A 20038-nucleotide genomic window follows, 5' to 3' on the forward strand; every position below is an offset into this window, starting at 1 on the left:
GAATGCAACGCATCCGTTGCAATTCGCAATCCAATGCGTTGTGATGCGTTGCGAAAACAAAATTCCATGACTGACAGGGAGCGATCGCAACGACAAACGTGCGTACATGCAACGATGTGAATGACGATATGCGCCGATATGCGCCGATCTGCGAGGCGAGCTCATCACTGATCTCTGCAGCCGTTGCTGATGCTGATGCGATCGCGCAACTCTGTGTCGCGGAGATTTTACGCGCAGGCGCGCAAAAACTCTTGGCATTTGATCCTTTGGTGACACTCTTGCTGCCTGCCTGCCACGGCAGTGTGAATCTTCACAATTCGCGCTTACATTGATCGCGCAGCCACGCCACCGCTGCCAGGCGACACGTTTGCGCCAACACGCTCAGCTGTCGCTGACCAGACACATACACGCACGCACACACTGAATTCATGCGAAACATTATAGAATTTTTTCTCGTACTGCTACTCGTTTTGCCGCGACAACAAGCGTTGCAGTGTGGGTCTGTGTGCAACCGTGCCGTATCACGCTGTGCCTCTGTGCCGATGCGCGCTTTGCCGCCGTCGCAGTCGCCCTGCAAGCACATATCGGCAACAGAATATTTTTATACGGTCGCGATCGAAATATCAATGAGCATTGCAGCAACATGCTTTTTATGCGTTTAACAGTGGCAACAACATGTCAATGCCGGCTGCAGAAAAACTCTCTTCTCTACGCGCATATGCGGCAAGGGCCGCCGCTTCATTTGCTACACATTAGATTTGGAACTCGACAAGTTTTTCTGCTCTGCATTTAACAGGTCTCTCAGAAGATGATCAACGGAGCGATTGATCGAGGTTGCGTATGCGAATAAGAAATGTAGCGGCTTTGGCTTGGGTTGAGGTTTTTCGGTGTGCGCTCGGAGAGCTCTTCTTTTCGTCTGCAGGCAATTTTTCTTTGCCACTTTTTTGATTTCGTCGAACATTGTTTCGTCCCGCTGTAGATGTTTGATCAGCGTTTTTACTACGCTACCCTTTACAGTATGTTCTTTGGTATGCGTGTGTATGAGACCAATTTTTATGTTTATAGTATCTTATAAATATGCTTTTACGAGCATGTGTTTGTATGCGGAATAAATCAAATTAATATGCACTGCTTTTATTAATTTTTTCTTAATCGTTTATCAAAGATGCAGTTACACCGTGAAAAATCAGTGCGCTATTCTGTACACTTTAATATGTGGGCGTGATCAACCCATAATCTATATGTACAGAAGGCGATCGACCTCACAATAAGTAAGCAAGCAGGTACATCAGAAATGTGAATATATGACTATTTCTACTTCTTTGAGAGACATTTGCACCAGCCAAAGCCGATAATAGAACCTACTGTAGCTCCATATTTTTCTTCAAAATAATCAAAGCGCTTTTATGCTCGCTTTTCAGTAAGTAGCCTATCCAGCAAATAAGTGGGTTTGATACTTTCACTGTGAAAAGTAATAGAAAAGTAAAAGTTTTTCAATAGGAACGCTATAAAAATAGACCGATAGGGACAGCAAAGGACGTCATATTTTTTCCCGCTATTTTGACATTTCACTTCAGCAATGTTTGTCATTACATCATGGAAAGATATACGATACAATAAGGAGCCGAAATTATTAAAATTTACTACCGAAATTCGGAGTCAGTGGCCTCAACTTTAAGAGCGCTACGTCCAATTTATGGTCGTCATAATCGGTTCTGTCAGAACAACAATTGAACGTATAGAGGAAAAATGTGTGACAGTGACACAAAGAAGTGCCCTTAGTGTCAAGAATATTGCTGTCTCTCACACGTCGTTCTCAAGCGTTGGGCATCTCTGTGACGTCGTTGTGGCGAATTTCGCGAAAATATCTTGGCCAAGATCAAATTGACGCAAGAACTGGAGCCGCTTGACCATCAGAATTGTCGTATGATCAACAACTTGAAAAGATCCTGATTTTCTTCGAAAAATCATCTCAGCGATGAGGCTCAATTTTGGCTTTAGCGTTATTGGTCAGCAATACACACGTACTCCATGAGTCACCATTGCATCCCGAAAACATTAGGGTTTGGTACGGTTTTTGGGCTGACGGCGTCATTGAGCCGTACTCCTTCCGTGATGATCGATGATCAAGATCGAAAACTGGGTTCGGTGTCTGGACTTCTGCAAGCGTGCCCTTGGTGACCATGCAAAAGAAATCGAGTTTCATACGTAATGGCATAGAATATACTCACAGGAATAACGAAACCTGTTATCAAGTCTGAACCGGCTGAAGGCAACGCATGCGCAACGATAATATACCAGCCCATCAGCGTCTTCCGCGATAATCCGTACAATGTTACTTAAGTAGTTTGCTCCTGCCGAAAAGTAGAAAATTTTTGCTTTGCCAATCATCAACACTATCTTAAAACAACTTTATGGTAGGTGCTGTATTACTAGTGTTCTAAGGCCTGCTGTGTTCCTCTGAAATCTGTTGCTTCAAGAACCCTTGAAGAAGCGGAATTGTCTATGGCAGCTCAAGGGAATTGTGTTCCTGGCCGCCACAGGGCAGACCATCTGGTCTGTATTTTCGTTTTCCTCTTATCCTATATAGCATGAGTACCTAGATGATTTTATCGAATATCCTGAGTTCAGAATAAACCTTTAGATCACCTGCTCACAGTTAATTATTTCATATAAATACATATTTCTAGTGTATTTCTAATAGGTCGCTGTTTGGAGAAAGAGTTGAGTAACTATGTGAATTCCTTTTATAATGTCAGGAACCTTGCTGAATCTTGATTTCTTCTTACAATAATTTCCTTGTAAATATAAATGCTGGTTCAGAAACACAGATTTCCTCTTTTATTACTCTCTTATTGTACTCGTTTTCCGTTCAGTGTATTCCTCGGCCTTTGTTTCCTCACTTTCGCTTGACGTGTGTTTGCCTTTTTGCTCACGTACAGATGTCCATTCTTGGCGGCGGACAGATATCATGGCAGAAAATTTATTTTATGGCGGTAATGGTGTTATGTTTTACGCGATTAGCAGGACGAATGTTTTGACATTGCATACGTATGTCACGCGGCAAAGGAGGAAAGCGAAAAAAATCAGCAAAGGCGAAATGTAAAAAGTAGACAAGGGAAATACCGGTGTGAGTCTAAGCGCAAATGACAGACAGTGAGCTGATGAACACGATAATGAAATAAATTGGTGATTTTATGAAGCCACCACTGCTGTGCTGGAGTATATTTACTATGTGTAAAAATATCGAGTGCCATTTGGCGCAAATTCGAGTACACACTTCGGCTTCACCTTCGCATTTTGTGAATTCGAAATGTGCTTCTTTTGCTAAACTTCAACATTTCGAAAGAATTTGCCACAGGTTTGATACCAAAAATTAGCCAAACTGTTTTGCGAGTTACAGTAGGTTCAAAAGTCATCAAAACAGTTAAAACTGTTACCGTGATCTCTAGCACAAACGAACTGTACTTATGCGAGAGGGTTCAGTGAAATTTTGGGTGTCCAAAAATTTCTAATTTTCACCGCGTTGGCGTTGCGCAGAAGTCATGACCGTCGCTGCAATTGCGACCTTGCACCCCGGAAGGTGCTCCATGTTGAACAACTCAATCCGTTCTACCTGTTTCTGTCGCTGCTTGAAGCCGTTTTAGTCTTTTTTCATTTCACGTCATTCCATTTCTTATCTGTTTGTTTGTTTTTTAAATGTTATTGCCTTTTGTTGTTTTTGTTGCTGCACTAGCGGCATATCTCTTTCATATCGGTGTGGTTGTTTTGTTCAAGTTGGTAAATTAAGCAATTTTTTATGGTCAATTTAGACACAACGGATCGCCTTAAACAGCCAAAGCGTGTGCGCCGTTGCTGACGTTGATTTCCACCGCGACCGCGCGGGGCAGGAGAGGAAGCAAGTAGAGTTGTGCCAACATAAGAAATACCCAGAGTCACTCACTCACGCTTGGGTGTGTGTGTGTGTGTCGCTTTTAAAATTCGATGTGTATATGTGCCACTCGTCCGTCAGCGCTTCACCTCACATGGCTCAATGCGGCTGCAGTTCAGCAGTCGTTTAGTCGCCAAGATTGATTTCTCAATGCAATTAAAACGGAAAACTGAATCTTCAACGCGAACGCGAAGACAATTGAGGCACTTGCCGCAGCTTGTGTGTGTATGGAGCGTTACTAACCCTTTTGCCATTACAATATTACACTTGTTGTTGTTGCTGGCATGTCACTCCAGCGGCCGTTGCTTGGTGTGGCAGTACAGCGAGGTTAATTGGAAGGCAGTTATGTTCTAATTTAAATCACTTTTCAGGCTGCTACTCGCCAGCAGCTAAGCAAGATCTCATGCAGCTCAACATGTGGCTGACTAATAAAACTGTCTTCGGCCATCACGTTGGAGCCATCACCTTCTAATAAAACACTGCTACACTTCTATGCGCCGCACCTGCGCTCAAGCCCCGCATTCTGTGTCATTCTGCGTTTGCGCGCATTTTTATTTGAGGTCATTAAATGTGATTTTTGTCTCCATTTAGGAGACTTTACCGCTATGAAAGCTGTGCTATTTGCCACCGCTATTGCGCTATGATTTCTCCGCTGCTGCTGCTGATGATCTTGATCGCATACATATGTATGCAATGAAGTTGTTGAAAACACGGCCAAGACCGAAGTTGATTGCGCTGCTCGAACTATCCAGCGACCAGGGCACCAATCTACTCTATCGTTCGTTTGCGTACAGTAGCCATATTGTCACAGCGGGTACTTGCGTTGGGTTCCAGTGATAGATATTTACATAATTAAATTTTATTATTGATTTTTAGAGGAAACGCTAAAATGTTAAATCGCTTCCACTTAGCTATTCAGATCCCACGAAATCGACAATCATCGAAAACATACATCCAGCATGTACACATATGTTTGTGTGTGCGTGTGCTTTACTTCATTTATAGGTAGCTGTCTCATAATTAAAATCAAACGTGGCGGCGACATTAACGTTTGTCACAAAACAATAAAAAATTATCAAGAGATAACGGACAATTCACACATATACACATATGTATGTATATACAAAGCAAAAGTCAAAAAAGTGTTTTTTGGTCTCCACGACATACATATTTGGTCGATTGAAGCTTTCGTGGACGCTTTTCCTCATAACGGAAGAATGAACGGAAGTAGCACTACTGAGATTCTCTTAAATCGTTTGTTCTCACTTTATGCTTTCATTACAATAAATTTATGCAGATGTAACTGTAAATTTTATCAGTTCCTAATCAAAAAAAAATTACTGTTGATGTGAAAATGTGATTAGTCAAATTTTCGAGAGATATCACTTTCTACAGAGGTAAAGAAAGAAAATAGAAACCATAACTTAAAAGCAGAACTTTTCAGGAAATGCTTCCGTTGAAAAACACCCAATTATGACTTCGTAAAGGTTCAGGTTTGATTTAAAAAGTACCATTTTTCTGCGACTAGCGATTTTTGTTTTACAAAATTAGTACAAACAAGTAAGGAAGGGCTAAGTTCGGGTGTCACCGAACATTTTATACTCTCGCATGATAAAGTGATAATCGAGATTTCATTATACGTCATTTATATATTTTTCAAATACCGTATTTTTGTAAAGTTTTATTCCGCTATCATCATTGGTTCCTAATGTATACATATATTATACAGAGAAGGCATCAGATAGAATTCGAAATAGCGTTATATTGGAAGAAGGCGTGGTTGTGAACCGATTTCACCCATATTTCGTACGTGTCATCAGGGTGTTAAGAAAATATTATATACCGAATTTCATTGAAATCAGTCTAGTAGTTCCTGAGATATGGTTTTTGGTCCATAAGTGGGCGAGGCCACGCCCATTTTCAATTTTTAAAAAAAGCCTGGGTGCAGCTTTCTTCTGCCATTTCTTCCGTAAAATTTAGTGTTTCTGACGTTTTTTGTTAGTCTGTTAACGGACTTTTAGTGATTTTCAACATAACCTTTGTATGGGAGGTGGGCGTGGTTATTATCCGATTTCTTCCATTTTTGAACTGTATATAGAAATGCCTGAAGAAAACGACTCTGTAGAGTTTGGTTGACATAGCTATAGTAGTTTCCGAGATATGTACAAAAACTTAGTAGGGGGCGGGGCCACGCGCCAAAAAAACTGCGTCCAAATATGCCCCTCCCTAATGCGATCCTTTTTGCCAAATTTCATTTTAATATCTTTATTTATGGCTTAGTTATGACACTTTATAGGTTTTCGGTTTCCGCCATTTTGTGGGCGTGGCAGTGGGCCGATTTTGCCCATCTTCGAACTTAACTTTCTTATGGAGCCAAGGAATACGTGTACCAAGTTTCATCATGATATCTCAATTTTTACTCAAGTTACAGCTTGCACGGACGGACGGACGGACGGATAGACAGACATCCGGATTTCGACTCTACTCGTCACCCTGATCACTTTGGTATATATAACCCTATATCTGACTCTTTTAGTTTTAGGACTTACAAACAACCGTTATGTGAACAAAACTATAATACTCTCCTTAGCAACATTGTTGCGAGAGTATAAAAATAGTACTAGTGTAATAGTAGTGTGTTGTTGGAATTTTTGGTGGTCAAATGTTTTAAACCCTTAATGGTTTATTTACACATATTTTATGTAGAGCAAAATTTTTGAATTTTTGAAGAAGGTAGATATTACCTATGCAGTGACTTAAGGTTGAAAAACAAATATAAAATTTATTAAAAATGTTGAATTTTACCCAAAATAGTTTTAAAGTAATCTAATAATTTGTCTCCGAGTAATCATTAAACCAAGTCTGACCGGAGGCTTTAATCTGATACCATGGGGAGCAGTTAGCCCTTGGAGTTTGCTCCAATCTGCTCACTGGGTTTGGCGCTTTGTGAAGATTCGTAGTGGCTGTGGCTTAAACTTAAAGGCAGGTAGGGTTGAAAAAATCAATCCAGTGTGGAGTCGCACTGCGACCGGGTAACTGACCCACAGCACGGCAGAGGTTTTAGATCGGTCTCGAACCCGACAAAGGTGGAAAATGTATCCCTTCCACCTAAACAATTGGAACCAAAAATTCTTGCGAGAGTATTTATTATTTGGGGCGCTGATCAACGCACTGTACTCATCTATGTGCTTTTTGAAGCACCGTGAGGTTAGGCCGTCATCGGCAGGTACTCACGTAAGCCACAACGATTGTTGTCCTTAATAAATATGCAAACTATGAGCACGATCTATCAACCAACTGCTTAATTCGTTAATATTTTTACAATAGATAACAATATCGAACAAACAATTTGCCTCAAATTTTGTATTCTAAGGCTTACGGTGCTTCAGTGTTATCAAAAATACAAGCCTATGGAGTGGTAGGCAGCCTTCAAAGACGATCGAAATATCGTTGAAGAACTGCCTCGTACTGGGCGCGACCTTCGACCTATTCAAGCAGTGTTAAAGAAATGGCAAAAGATCTAGACATTTCTCACGTGCCAGTTCATATCATTTTTGTGGATATTTTGGGTATGAAACGCGTTCTTGCTCGACTCGTCCCGATAAAGCTGAAATGTTATCAAAAAGAGTACGATTATGCCCGAATTTAATGCCAAAAACGCAATTAATATCATCGATTAACCACCGTATTTACCAAATTTGGCTCAGTGTAATTTTTTCTTGTACTCCAAACAATCCTTATAAATTGTCAAAATCCAACAAAAACTATTCAAAGCCCTTGGTACGCAATATTTAAATTCCAGTACCTATAGTTGCCTTTTAATCGAAAATGTCGGTCAAGGTGTGATAAATATAATTCAAGTTCAGGGATAATCCTCACCTGACAATGGTATGTCTGTATGTTAAAAATGTGTTGAATCGGATCAGTACTTGTCAATCGACAATCCGTCTTTAAAGGATCATCTCAGTGTGTAATTTTAGAAAAATCGATTTTTGTTTGCATTATTGGATAATACACAGTGTTACAAACATTTTCTCAAATTTTAAATCGAAATTCAAATTAAATATTACGGTCGCTACAGCGTTTCTTTTAGCAACTCCAAACTCGACTCGAAAAACTGTCGGGGCCAAATTCGATATTTTTTGTTCAAACTTTTAGATCAAAAACTATTAGTATTCTGCTATCATCTGACGCTAGTTGCAATTTGTCAGCATATTGTGCACAACTTCTAGTTGCATATGACATATTCGATTACTTATCAAGATAAAACTTTTCATTGCTTCAATTTCCAAAATTTTCATAACCTTGATATAATCTGAATTTTTCATTATGACCGTCATCTGATCTGAGCCTTTTCCGATTCAGCTTTTATATCCTCAATTGAGTCAAAACGGTGTCCTCGGAGTAGTCATATGAATTTGCTGAATGGCCAGAAGTTACACTAAGTTAAATCAGACGAAAGGCTGAAAATGTGCCGAAATGATCACGAATAACCAATGCAGTATGAGATGGTGCATTATCCCACTTCTTTGTTCAATAAACTCAGACACAGTAAAAATCGAAGAACTCACTTTTAGAGCCTGACAAAGTGACGCGTATCTGAAATACTAATGAATATTTTCACGTAAAGCATAGATATTTAGCACAAATGTTACGAACAGTACTACCAACTTACAGAAGAAAATGTACAGATTCGAAAAACACGCGAAATATAAATTAAAAATTCACCTTTCAATTTGATCACAGTAGTATATATCTATGTATACAGAGAGTAATAAAAGTGGAAATATGCTATCAAAGCTTTGCCTTTCTATTTCTATCAGCAGGTATAAATAAATGAATCACTGAAATCGTTTACTCTAAAATAGGAACGTATGCACTAAAACTATTTTAGGTCTAGTTGCACTTTCAGAAATTTCTCTAAAACGTTCTTGGTCACAAAACATCATTTGTTCTAAACCATCGTTATCTGATTAAAATACAACTCTTTTAACAATAAAAATTGCTTTTCCAGCTAATTTTTCCGCTTTGCCCACCGAATGCGCATCATTAATGAAACTATCACCGTTCGTTTATCAAACGAGTTCGTCGCTTAAGTCTTTCGTTATATACGTTTTATGCGCTGCTCAATACATTAATTAAATTAAGTGGAAATCACTTCATTGCACTCGCTTTGATACTTGAAATCAGAATGAGGATAATGCACGTTGGCACTTATGTAATAGCGTTGAAATGCTTCTGGCTTCCGTGATGCAGCGGCGAAGTAGCATGCGGCCCGCACCGCCGCAGGAGCTGCCGCATATCAGGAGGCGCTTTTAATCACCAAAAAGGCGACTCTAAAACAATAAAAACGCCATTTAATGTGGCGCGCTGGGGGAAATGTTCTGCTTTAAGAGCCACCAGCATGGGCATTTAGTACCAACACATTTGTGGCAATAAACTTTGAATGTAAATACATAAAATAAAATATATTTATGCAATGGCTTGTGTGTGTTTATGCGTAATTGCGCACATATAATACTAATGCTGGATGCATGTAGTTGAAGCGCTGCTTGTTTGCGTTCATGCACAGCACGACAGAATGTTCGTTCTCGGGCGCGTTCCTGCACCTTGACGTCAACTACCAGCTACCAACTACCAAAACAGCTATTCGATCAAACGTCAAACGAAAGAAGCTGTAAAAGTTACGGCAGCAACAGTGCCGGCTCGTGATTTTGATGGATTTCTGCTGTGTCGTCGAGATTTGTGGAACGCGGCAGGAAGCTTGTTAGGCGCCATTACCGTTGAACCTTAACTGCCACACCAACTGCAGTGGAACATCGTCCGCTTGCGTTTTGACCATTTGGCATCATGCAAATTTACGCTACGCTGAATGAGGTGCAACGGCCACCGCATACCCACTGAGCCGTTGCGCGGCTGCTGTTGCACGCACCACTCGCTGGTCAGCCTACAAGCGACCGTGTGGCTTCTACACGCAACCAAATTGATTTCTCATAGTTAATTGCGCTTTTGTGTTATGACATACTCATCTTATTGCGCAATAAAATGCTGCAACGAACAACAAACAGTCGCACAAAATTGGCAGAAAAAAAGTATGTGTTGCAAGTACTGTGTGTGAAGCATGCTGTGTCATCGTATTATAACATTATCAAAACAAACTTTAACTTAAAAAAGCAAATGAATTTTGAATTTGAGAATCGATCGAAATGATTTACAAACGATTTTTGTTAAATTTGAGATGATGTGTGATCAACTGAAAAAATGAACTTAAGTCGGTTATCTTTATAAAAGAAAATGTAAAGTAAACACGGGCAATAATGATAGGTCATTGATGGGTAATGATAATGTGTAGGTCTTCTTTACGACAAAACTGTTCTGGCAGATTGAGGAAGAACACGGGCGCATCGGAAAGTTATTAAGAGAACCCAGCAAAGTGGTGTCTTTTAACCTTTGCTCCGAATTCCAGTCGTCAACGAACTTAAAAAAAAAGAAACTTGAGGAACGAGGAAAATTTTTGAATACCATTAACGATCTAATCCTAAATAAATGTGATTACAAAGTGGACAGAGAAAAACGTGTTAGCCATAAATCCAAATAAAACTGAGCCATTCTACACGTTGTATCTGTAGACATTGCTGGCAAATGGCCACGGCTCCTATTAGACTTAGGTAAGCGAAATATATGAGGGGCCCCGAGCAGAGACACACTGAAATTCCAACTGCTTCGATTGTATGCCTTCCATCTTAGATCACTGCAACGCAGACCCATCTTCCTGACGGTTCCTTCTCAAGTCACACACCTGCAATGCATTTGTGGGCGGGACGAAACCTTTGGAAAAGAGTTGCAATGAGCTTTTTCACTGATGAAATGAAGTTAAGAGGGAGAGTAGGTGGTGAAGCCTTCTGTCTAGAACACTCCATAAACTCCAAATTCAGACTACCAGACCACTTCACCGAACTTAATCTAATCTAATGAAAATGTGGCACTTGTTTAGATTTTTATAAAGATGCCATATTATTCGCTGCGATTTACTCAAGTTGACTTCTCAGTTTGAGCTTAATAGATGCTCGATTCAATTCTGCCTGGGAAATATATTTTGACTAAGTGTTCAGTGGAGAAAAAAAATGTAAATGTTATCACTGAGAAGCTAATTCAGTCCACGAGCTTTCTGATATTTACTTTTCCAGACAGTCAAGGCAAAGGCATCATCGACTTTTTTCGGCAGATAAAATGATACGGCGATATTACGAGGAGAATTCTTTCGATTCGAGTAATACAGCCTTATAAAATATTATTAAATTATAGAAATATAGAAGGAAACAAATCAAAGTTATTACTATTTCAAGCATATTTTTATTGAATCAATTATTTTATTCTACATCAACTGGCTTGATTTAGTTACTTTTCTACTGGAATGAAATTTATTTCTCAAAAAAATCCCACTGTAATGTACAACACTACTTGCACCATGAAACAACGCAGCGGTGACCACTTGTTGGCGATAAAGTTCAGTGGCTGTCTATATACCACCCCTCCACCGCCACATAAACATCAAGAGCACACTTTGCACGGAACGGTTTAGTTGTCTTTTCGACTTTTATTTAAATTGCGATTAAAATCAAAACCACAAAACAGCCGGCTTTAACGGTCCATCATTACGTTAAACACGCACTCAAATGTGCACATGAAGATATCTAACTCCATGGACTACTGTACACACATGCATAATTACCGCCGCCGTACCATACGCTTTCATTCCCTCCACGCATTTTGATTTTAGCCTGAGCTTAAGTTAAGCTTCGTCTCGTGTCTAGTTGTTGGAAAGCCATTCTTCTTTTGCATTGCTTCAATTGTTGTTGCTTAATTTCATTATTTCTACAAAAACAATTACTGGCAACTTCAAGTCTATGTAAGAGTGAACGGTGGCTGTGATGAGCTCCCTGGAAAGTAATGCTAGTCGTGAAAGATGGCGTTTGCTTTATATTAAAGTCAACTGCGCTCTCCTGTATTTTGACTTCCATTGAAGGTTTTGTTATATATAAACATAATTGATATTTCTTACGTATATGGTATAATACTGCATGAAAATTATATGTCATGAGACTGCGGTGAGATAATTAAATTCAAAACCTCTTTTCTTCGAAACTGAACCTTTCGAAGTTATACTTATACTTATACTTATACTTATACTTATACTTATTTCATACTTATACCTTATACTTATGGATACATACTTATACTTATACTTATACTGTATACTTATACTTATATTATACTTATACATGAACTTAATTATATTATACTTATACTTATACTTATACTTATACTTATACTTATACTATACTTATTGGACTTATACTTATATTATACTTATATACTTATACTTATACTTATACTTATACTTATACTTATACTTATACTTATACTTATACTTATACTTATACTTATACTTATACTTATACTTATACTTATACTTATACTTATACTTATACTTATACTTATACTTATACTTATACTTATACTTATACTTATACTTATACTTATACTTATACTTATACTTATACTTATACTTATACTTAGACTTATACTTATACTTAGACTTAGACTTAGACTTAGACTTAGACTTAGACTTAGACTTAGACTTAGACTTAGACTTAGACTTAGACTTAGACTTAGACTTAGACATTCTATGATCAACATAAATTTCATATCCGATGGATACATCTGGTTCCACTGTAACTACACCGAATATATACCAAAGCATCTGAGGCTTTATTTTCTTCGATGCTACTACTGCCTCCACCGCTACGTCAGAGCTAAAGCTTGTGAATAATGTGAATGATAAGCTCGAAACTGAGTAAACGTCGAAACGGAGGGTGTCCTTACAGTTATCAATATTTTTGTAACTGCCTGGCAGAGATCGTTTCTTTCGCGCGTTCTGACAGCTGATTACTTAGCCTCCTTCCATGTTTTCAAATTTTTGATTTTCGACGGCACCTACGCACTTCTGGCTATTATAATAAATGTTGCGTAAAATCTTTCATCGAAAATTACTACATTTTAAATATCCCTTAAAAGACCAAAGGCGAAACCGCAACACTGATGGAAAGATAATTTACATTAACTACAACTTGCTTAATACGATTTACAGTCACACACATACATTCAAATAAAAACAAAAAACATGCTTCCGCTTCGGCGTTTACACTTCGAGGTCCATCAATTTAATGATTTCATCAAATGCAACAGTGTCATTAAGAACTGACACCAAAGCAACAAAAATAAGAAGGAACAAGGCAACAACTTCAGTTTGCCGAGAAAAATACGCATACTTCCGCATTAGCGGAATACAAATAAATGTGGCCGTAACGCACCTGCAGCGCACACCCGGCAACGGGCAACCGTTGCATATTAGCGAAATCGACGCGCATTATCCTTCGAGCCTTAGAGTGTGGCGGCGCATGCGCAGGCGCAACGAAGATGCGCGTGCCCACTCACATTTATCTCATCTACCCGCCACCGCGCTCACATTGGCATTCGCTGCGCCAACACAACGCGCCGACAAGTGCCAATCACTCAAGCGCTGCGCTGCCGAGTACATATGTACGTGTGTGTATGTGGCAGTGCCACTGCTTTGGCTGTGCGGTAATTACCAGCGTTTTTGTGTCTTTGATGTAATTTCCGCTAAGACGAATTTCGCCGTGTCCTTTGGATAGTGAATTTCTTTGCTTTCTGCTCGCCGCTGTGGCACGTGCAATTCTGAGTTGTAATTTGGTGGAGTGCGCGTATCCTGATTCTAGGCAGCAGGATGCGCCGTACTGCCATCACTTTGGTAGGGGACAGCGAGCAGCAGTTTTGGCGCGTTGCACCTTTCAAATCGCATTTATTTTCCTCGGCTCTGCGCCTGTCGACTCCACTACTTTGCTACTCAGCTCGCATTGCGCACTCACCTGTGCGCTGTTGCAACAACCACACAGCGACGCATAATGGAATTATAATTATAGTGTGCATGACATGTTGCAGCAACATGAAAACGGCAAAGCGCCTTCGTTGCTAATAAATTGACGAATGTGTGGACAGCGTGCAGGCGGCTGGTGGCTGGCCGGCTAATGCGCGTCGCTTCTGACATTAAATTGTCAAATTATTTGCGCACGTTGTCGCGCCCCCAATGATAAGCCGAAATTGAAAGCAGGACAATGCATGTTTGTTGTTGCAACAGAGGCAAAAAGTTTGCTGCAAGCGTAAGAGCACAGTTTGCGCATGCGCAACACAGCACTCGCTAAATGGAGCGTTGGCATTCTCTAATTTATATTTTTGGGTGTCCTGATGCATTGTTGCTGCATGTCCTTTCCGTTATTTATTTGTTTGTCGTGCTTTGTGTTGTAACTTGTCGTGGCAACGTTATCGCCGTGGGTTATTTAATTAAAATCATAAAAGTTGATTGCCGTTAATTGTTGGGCACACGCGCTATCTCGCCGACTTGTTGCCCCCCAGCGATGAAAGGCTTTCACTTTTCGCACACCCGACAGGAGAGCGAGCACGCACTGAGCCCGCTCGCTTTTAACACCTCATAATTTTGCTGAATTTACTCGTAATGGTGATTTCGTGCTGCTGCCGACAGCTGTGTGAACAGCAGAGCTGCGGACATTTTACAATTTGCCATCTTTGTATTGACCAAAGGGCAATTGTCAATTCGTGCTACTGCTGCTGCACCTGTTGGTTTTGCCGCGCTCTTGATTTGAGTTTTGACTTTAATAAGGAAAACTTAATTTGATGGTTTATGCGATGTGTGTATATTAATGAAATCAATACATAAGATATAAAGGTGTTTAAAGTGACGAAAGAGTATCATTGAAATGTTATGAAGATTAAGTAATTGATATTATAAGGTTTATTTAAAAATTGCATCAAAATGGTGAATTTTATAGTTCTTATTAAAAAAAATCTGACAACTCCAAAATATATGCTCTTGTGATATTAATCTGAGGAACTTTTATGCTATATTAGAATTATGAAACATTTAGATCTCTGATTAAACGCTTTCCAGATTTCAAACCTGAACATTGGCTCTTATTATGTTCTGCGTTTAACAATAGAATACATAGCCAAGCAAAATAGAATTATTTGTTAAAAAAATTCTGAGTATTTTGTAGAACACCCCGTCCTCCTTAGGTAAAACACAACTTTCCAAAAAACGCTGTCCTTTCCAACGACGCACCGTTACATTTTCGTCGAGTCCAAACAAATTAAATGTGGATTCGTCGGAAGAAATAAGATTTTCCCAGCTTGATGCAATCCAAGTTTTGTGTGATTCTGTTCACTCTAGCCGCTGTTTCTTCATTCAGGTAATGAAAAGTGGTTTTATGGCTTGACATCACGCTCGTAATCCAAGATTATTCAGGACATTATGCACTGATATGTTCATAACGAGGTTTAACGTTTGGATAATTTATTTTTATATGAAGCTTTGATTTCTACTTTCTTCTCTATTGACAACACAATGTTCAACTTTGCTTATTTTTACAACTGACTCAGAAAAAGCCACCGCAAGTACTGAAATATATACATAAAAAAAATAACAGTAAGCTAATGAAGTCAAACAAACAAGACAAATATTATATTTTGAGCGAATATTAACCTTTAAAAAAAAATGTCGTATCAATCTGCAAAACTGGGTCACTGAAAGCTGCAAAAACGGGAAGACCTTTTTATAATTTGAAGGCAACCAAAAAATTAATTTCAATTGCAATACTAACTTCTTTTAGAGAATCTTCTAGCCTGAAATCATGAAAACCAAGAAAAGGATCTTTATTGTACAGTATGCCCATGAATTTAAAAACGAACTTGTTTCAGTTTGTCATACATTCCATGAACCGATGAGAGAAAGATTGCTCAATTTGACTCTGGTAAGGAAATACAAGATGCTAGACGATCCTTAATCAGTAATTCAATACCTTCTTTGTCTAGCGAAAATATTATAAGAACTTCTACTGACGGTGTGAAAATGGATGAAATCGGATGATAATCCCGCTCACTCCTCATATTACGGTATGGTTCAAAACTACTAAAAGTGCGATACATCAATAACTAAATAATGAGAGGGCTTCAAAAGAATCGGGTCAAAATTGGACGATGGACATGGCACCGCCAACTTTTAGATGAAATCACATATCTCGAGCTCCTCCTTACCATCTGAAAATGGACGAAATTAGACTACCCCCACGCCTAATTTCCGTATAACACAACTTTAAATTCCGTTTGAAACTATCACTTTCCAGTATATAATTCAAGAATCAATTAATACACCGGATAAAACTTTGCACGAATAGTGCCTTTTAGGTTGTGGCATCTTATGACTAAAAATTGCGTAGATAAAACCAAAACTGTTCAAGCCCCTAGGTACCAAATAAGTGAACCCGAGTACCGAGTACCGACAGAAAATATCGGTCAATGTGTGAGACATAGAATTGAAGTTCACAGGAAATTCTTTCCTGATAAAAATGTGTCCTTGTATCAAAAATCAGTTACCTAATTTAAAGATTTTCCAACTTCCGAGTGACTTTATGCCGCATATATGTAACTAAAGCTAAAACTCAGAGAGCGTGTTTTTCTTATAACGGTGCATATTTGTGCTTAAAATGAATAAAATCGGGGGGAAAACTCGTTCAAGACCCCATATGTATGTCTAACAAGCCTTATGTACCTTATGATATTTATCTGCCTTTAATCCTTGCAAGTTTCCAGAGTATGAAATGTACGAGTACAACCAAACTTAGCCCTTCCTTACGTGTTTCTAATCGGTTGTTTCAGACACAAAAGCTTTAAAAACCGACGAAAAACAAGTCAAAGGTGCATATGAAAACCAATTGTGACATAGTATTTTAACAACAAAAGTTTTATTTGTGGATTTCAATGTTCAATTTGATTGTAAATATGTATGTATTATTTGGTAAATTCATTTACCTTATCGTAATAACGAAGTTGCCACATTATTAGCCGACTTAAATCTAGCAATTTCACAGCACTCATAAAAATTTGCCACTGTATCAAGCGCCCAATGCTATGCAAAGAAATTTCGTCTGACTGAAGATAATCCATAAAATATCGTAAAATATACGGTATTTGGTAAAATTTAGCCTATGCACAAACCAAGCGGCGTCAATTTGCAGCAGAGAACGTATGTCGTATACGATATACGTTCTCTGCAACCAAATTTACGTTCTTGAAATAATGTAAGAGTGATCTATTACAATTTACAGATAAAATGTCTTTTTGACTTCTTTGTTTGAGTGGAAATGTTGAAATTTATTTTATTTAATACTGTTTTTGAAGTCAAATTCGAGCTCATAAAAAAGATTTATAGATATTTACTGTGTGGTGTCAGCGATGGAGGTGCGTTAACCTTACGAAAAGAGGGACCAGTTGCCTAGTGTGACATCGCCAAAGTTTTATTAGATTTAAGCAATACTCCCTGAAATTTAATAAGATTTGTAAGTAGAACCATACGACTTAAGTGAAATAATTTTTAGACTAAGCTAAAGAATGTTTTATTAATTAAGTGGTAGAGTTCTCCTTGCTCCTGTTCTCCTTTAAGTGTAAATCATATGACGGAGATACATAGGTGTTATTGGGAAAATATGTAGGATATATCGGAGGTAAGATAGAGTTAATAAAATAATAAAACATTTCTATCATTTCTCGAGGCTTATACCATCTGATCAAATTTGGCCGGCACTAAAAAAATTAAAAGTGTGTAAAGACGTATTTTAATACAAATATTTATTCTCGCCTTGAAAGTAAGCTCCTGTAGCAATCCAATATACCAACGCTTAATCAAATTTTTCGTACACTTTTTAAAAAGTAATGCAGGTTTTAAAATGTGCCACCACATGTAGTAAAGTGTTGAGAACTCAAAAAAAAAACATTGACAGTAAAAGACAATTAGGTAAAAAATAAAGCGTTACACGATAGAACGACGTATCTTAATTTCTGAACACGGTTTCAGAAATAATAAAAGCTTGGCGACCGAATTTTTAGAGCAAAATCATCGTAAGCGATGAAGCACATTTTCACCTTGTTCTTGTGGGTTTGTTAATGCCAAAATTGCGCTTTAGGTGCTCTAAGAACTCGCATGCGATTTTCGAAAAACAAATGCATCCTCAATATGTCACTGTTTGGTGTGGATTTTAGGCTTCGGACATAATTGGACCCCACATTTTTTTAAAAATGAGCCTGGTCAAGCAGTGACTGTTACTGTTTTTTCATGCCGAAATTGAATGATATTGATGTGGCCAATGTGTGATTTCAACAAGACGGTGCCCATTGACGGTGATTGGCCCATTAGATCGTGTGTTTAACACCATTCGATTTATTTTTATGGGTCTATTGCTACCAGCCCTCTACCACACGTTCTTTAAAGGAGGAGATTCAACGTTGCATCAATGAAATTCAGCCACATTTATGCTGAATAGTCATTGGAAATTTTGTCATATGTGTAGGGAAAGCCATGGAGGCCATTAGCCCATAAATAACTTTACTATGTACTTTATGATTCAATAAAAAAATTACAATCGGAAGACTAAAAACTGTGTTTTCTATTTAAATCCAATCTTCTGTTAAGTCTCAACTGGAATGACTTTCCCTGTCTTCAGGAAAGTTTGGTATTTTCGGTTTAGGGAAAAATTATGAATTGTAACCCGTTGCTACAGAGTATAATAATAATAATAATAATCGATTCCGAGTCCGGGTCAAATTTGATCATATGCTACTTTTCCAAAATACAAAATTTTCAATAAATTTTATCATATACACGACCTTCTCTCTTGTCACCTCGTAAGTAAAAACAACACTTTTTTATTTTTTTTTTAAATATATTTATTTTAATTTTTTACTTAAAATGAAAAACTAAAAGTATTCAGCTAAGTAGTACTTACAACTTATTCATAATTTTTCCATATACAATAAATACATACAAATTATTTAACACAAGCGCGATTATAATTACCGTTAATAATTATGTTTATGCAATTTTCAATTATTAACTTTTATACGTTTACAAAAACAATTAACTATTTCTCTAACAGCGTGTATTTCATACGGAATAAACTACAAATATTACATGATTACATAATTGTATGCATACAAATAGTCGATAAATATAAAGCAGCGTATATGTATGTATGTATTTAGTATATTTAGTGGTTTGTTTGTTGCCTTAGTTGATGGGTTCCCAGCTAAACATAAATTAAATAAACAGTATTACTAAGTTGCTAAACTGGCTTTCATTCAAAACGTCGCGTAATAAAACATAAATAATCGTATAAGTATGTATGCATGTCAGTGCGTTAGTGTATGTACATAAATGTATGTAAGTTTATTTGAAACTGTTGTTTTCGACGCAGAAGTGTAGCATTCTTGGCTTAACTTGCATTTGCATTCAAGCAGCAGTGTGCTCTACAAATTGAGGACAACTCCAAATATTTTGAAGAAATATCAGCAGAGTGTCATGCTCGTAAGTAACGCACACACACGCAATTTATACAAATACAAGCAAGCTTACAGAGATTTGAACCAAAGTTGCGGTATTCACGTTAAAATTTATTTCTATTTTTCGCGTTTTTTTTATGTGTGTGTTGGTGTGTTTAAGTGCAATTCAGCTGAGACGTAGAGTTGTCTCAGCTTTCTCTATTCGACAATGTGAGTGAATGGCACTTTTTTAGTTCTTTACATTACTTTTCTATAATGCAGTATTAATAAGTTTGTATGTGTGTGTTAGATTATATATTAATAACTGCCACTTGGTGCGCCTTGAGCAATGAGTGAGAGAAGAGATGTATTTTAAATAAAAACAATTAATTTAAATTAAAAAAAATTAAAATAATTAAATTAAATTATTATTTTTAATTTAAATACAAAAAATAAAATTAATTTAATTTTATAAATTTTTTTAATTAAATTAAAATTTTTAAATAAAAAATTTTTTAAATTAAAAAAAATTTTGTTAAAAGAAAACATTGAATAAAATTAAAAAAAATTAATTAATTAAAATTATTCAAAAAAATTAGTTAAAAAATTATATCCATTAATTTAATTTAATTGTTTTATTTT

This window comes from Bactrocera neohumeralis, chromosome 4 (assembly GCF_024586455.1).
Source record: "Bactrocera neohumeralis isolate Rockhampton chromosome 4, APGP_CSIRO_Bneo_wtdbg2-racon-allhic-juicebox.fasta_v2, whole genome shotgun sequence".
In the NCBI taxonomy this organism is placed as follows: domain Eukaryota; kingdom Metazoa; phylum Arthropoda; class Insecta; order Diptera; family Tephritidae; genus Bactrocera; species Bactrocera neohumeralis.